A 4475-nucleotide genomic window follows, 5' to 3' on the forward strand; every position below is an offset into this window, starting at 1 on the left:
GTGCTTACACTCTTGTATTCACACATTAACTATGGCCAATTTAGTTCATTCAATACACCAACATTATATGCAAAATGGTTTGATAAGTGTTAGCATAATCATAAATTGTGATAAATATTGATAAATATGATGTATACCGAAGAATTGATTTTAAGATGCACTAGTCAAATTACAAAAAGTGTTTTGTAGACTATCGAGAAAAAAAAGTTAGCTTAAAGGGGATAATAAGTTCGTCCTTAAAATGGTGACTAAATTAAATACAGCTTGTATTCTAGCCTAAATAAAATAAATAAGACTTTCTCTAGAATAAAAAAAAATTATCAGACATACTGTGAAAATTTCCTTGTTCTGTAACTTTGGTAAATTTTTTAAAAAAGAGAAAAATTCAAAGGAGGCTAATCATTTTTTGCTTTGGATTTTGGACCACACTGTAAAAAACAATACCCTATATCTACACAATAGAACTGAGGTAACAGATTACAAGCAATATTATAAATTAAATTCAACAAATATGGATTGAGTAACAATTCATTAAATTGGCTTATTTAAAATTAGTCCTTTAAAATAAGTAGCTGCGAACAGTACTTTAAAAAATTACCAAATTATTACCAAAGTTACTGATTTACTTATTGATCTGTTTAACAGAAAATGATTATGAATTTGAAAATGCTCATTTTAATCAAGTTGCATTTAATCAATATTTTCTCTCTTTTAAATAATTCCAAAATAATAGCTAGATTCTTGTCATAAAATTGATTTGATTTTATTATACACATTTTTAAGTCATTTCAAAGCGAAAAAATTGCCTAAAAACAGGAAATTAATTTTCATTAAATGAAGTGTACATATTAAATTTAATGCAAAATACAAGGCCACAGAATGACTTTTTACAGTGCAAGGGACATTAGCAACACTTGTTCTTGGACTCCCTGCAATTGTGTAATTATCACAGAAAGAAGCTTTACCCTGTACAATCATTTTCACTTTAAATTGTTGGTGATGCAAGGTGGTTGATTGCTGTTATTGTTACAATGGAACATTCATTTGAGTTTCACTTCTTGTCAGTGTAAGTTCTTTGGTTTGGAGTGAGGTTTGGGGGAACGGTTCCTTTAAAATATCATACATTTTCATATGAATTAAATTGACTACATACCATAGTTTATTGTGAGATCAGGCTGGGGGTTCAGGCTGAGTTGAATTGGATGGATGGATCAAGTGTGCCACACGCCTGCTTTTGAGTGAAGCTCCCGGCCGTTAGGTCACCCCCTGGGGGGTTGGCTGCAGTACAAGTCATAAACCCAGCCTCCTCCGTGTTAACAGACGAGATTTGAGCCCAAATAAAAATATTACACTTGCAATAAAGTGTCCCGAAAGATGGTTTTGGTCAAGAGAGGCTGATATAGGTTCAGATCTTCATTTTTGTAAACACTATGTTTTTAGCCAGTAATTTTATGCTATTAAAACAGTCATCGTGATTGACAGTTGTGATTGATAGCTTAAGCAGATTGTCGGAGCTTCGGAAGGAGATTGAAGTACCAATGTTCGATATCTGTGTTATTTTACCATGATAAAATAAGTTGTTCAGCAGTAAACTATACTTTCAGACCTACGAAATCTGATGAATCACTGTTAATTCAGTAAAGTGGGGGCTTTATTGGGCTTTGTTATCAGTTTGTTGATACCATGACAGGGAAAATACAGGTGATTGTTATGTAGCAGTAATTCTTTTAATGGGTCTGAAATATCAATTACGAAGGCAAAACTAATGTTAGCCTATGTCCAGATAGATTTCCTGTAAAGTTATTTGAACTTGCTTTTCAGGACGTCTCTGACATTTTGAGTTTCGGCATGTTATTGAGTTAATCTACTGAATTTGCTGTTATAAGAATGAATGTTCTAGAAACAGAATCTTATTTACCAAATAGACCTGTAATTATTATGCTATTTATATACATAATTTACTGTTGGCTTTATATTTTAAAACACGTAATAAACATTAAAATGCATATCAATTCCTCTTTGCCAGATATTAAGGCATATTAAGCGATTTTGCTACAGCTGATAGACATCAGTTGATGTATTAATCCTGCTAGGTATGTTGTACAAATTAGATTATAAATAAAGATTATAAATAAAGATTATTTTTTTAAGGCATGGATTGGATGTGTAAATATTCTGTTGATATTTAGAAATCTTGCAGATTCATCTTTTATACGTACGATTTTTTCAGCATGGCAAATAGCTGCCCATGATGTGTATATTTTGGTCCTGTTTTTAAATGTAAGTGCTTATATTTATATAAGCGAGCCTTTGTTATAGTGCAGATACGGGCCGGTCAAATGAGAAGTTCAGGGGGCGTGGTTGATTTGACGTACAAGCGTTTGATTGGAAGTTTGATTCCACGGCTCCGCCTCTGGCTCCAACCGATAGTACTTCTGTGCATGCCCAGACTCCAATTTCAGCAGTTTTTTTTTTTTTGTGACAGTTTGTGCCTGCCATGAGGCATTTTGCAATCAGTGTTCAACGGGAAATGGTGCTGTCATGTCGTCCATATTTATTTACAGTCATTGGTATGGATGGATGGATGGATGGATGGATGGATGGATGGATGGATAAATGGATGGATGGATGGATGGATGGATGGAAGGATGGATGGATGGATAAATGGATGGATAAATGGATGGATGGATGGATGGATAAATGGATGGATGGATGGATGGATGGATGGATGGATGGATGGATGGATAAATGGATGGATAAATGGATGGATAAATGGATGGATGGATGGATAAATGGATGAATGGATGGATAAATGGATGGATAGAAGGATGGATGGATGGATAAATGGATGGATGGATGGATGGATGGATGGATGGATGGATGGATGGATGGATGGATAAATGGATGGATGGATGGATGGATGGATGGATAAATGGATGGATGGATGGATGGATGGATGGATGGATGGATGGATGGATGGATGGATAAATGGATGGATGGATGGATGGATAAATGGATGGATACATGAATGGATGGATGGATGGATGGATGGATGGATGGATGGATAAATGGATGGATGGATGAATAGATGGATGGATGGATGGATGGATGGATGGAAGGTTGGATGGATGGATGGATGGATGGATGGATGGATAAATGGATGGATGGATGGATGGATGGATGGATGGATGGATGGATGGATGGATGGATGGATGGATAAATGGATGGATGTATGGATAAATGGATGGATGGATGGATGGATAAATGGATGGATGGATGGATGAATGGATGGATGGATAAATGGATGGATGGATGAATAGATGGATGGAAGGTTGGATTGATGGATGGATGGATGGATAAATGGATGGATGGATGGATAAATTGATGGATGGATGGATGGATGGATAAATGGATGGAAGGATGGATGGATGGATAAATGGATAGATGGATGGATGGATGGATGGATGGATGGATGGATAAATGGATGGATGGATGGATGGATAAATGGATGGATGGATGAATAGATGGATGGATGGATGGATGGAAGGTTGGATGGATGGATGAATGAATGAATGAATGAATGGATGGATGGATGGATGGATGGATGGATGGATGGATGGATGGATGGATGGACAGACGGATGGATGGACGGATGGATGGATGGACAGATGGATGGATGGATGGATGGATGGATGGAAGGATGAAATGATGGATAGATTGATGAAGGGTATAATTAAGGAAATATTCACCAAATTGACACTAAAAACCCTAAATTTATTTTCAGATTTCGGCCATTGTTATTTTTTAAATATGTCATTTCAATTTTTCATACTGTGCTTCAGAACATATTTACCTCATGAAACCTTTTATTTCTGTTAGGATAACCCTAAATATGGCTTAACAGTGACCTTGAATTTAGGATATGGTAGACTATTAAAAAATCTAATTTAACTTAGAAATTGCCATTGAAAGATTTCATCTCCCCATTGTTCGGAAACAAACAAACCATATTACAATACTATGTATTTCTATTTCTTTCACTATGGTTGTTTCTTGTAATGCAGTCACTTAAGACTTCTTTCTTACAGGTATGTAGTTTTACAGCTCATTAAAGTTTCACACCCGACTACTCTGCTTGTTTTCATTCAGGACACGTATCAAAATTGTGTCTGTGCGTGTGAGTGCCGCGCAGTTTCACTAAGGAGACAATATACTGCGTTTGGTGGAAGGGGCAAGGAAATGTCACGAGAGAAGAACATTACTCAGCCACTTAAGAGGAAGAAACCTTCAAAACAACACACGACACGTGAAGGATTAAAGACATTCGACAGCGATCTGATAGGACCTGAGGGAACAGTCAAGGTCCTTGTCACTCTGTTTATGAGATGGATTAAACACAAGTGACTGACAGAGACTATGTCTTTACGTCAGAAAAAAAACGGATAAAGCTTCTTATGTGATTATGTAACCGGTTA

This window comes from Danio rerio, chromosome 25 (genome assembly GCF_049306965.1).
Source record: "Danio rerio strain Tuebingen ecotype United States chromosome 25, GRCz12tu, whole genome shotgun sequence".
Classification (NCBI taxonomy): domain Eukaryota; kingdom Metazoa; phylum Chordata; class Actinopteri; order Cypriniformes; family Danionidae; genus Danio; species Danio rerio.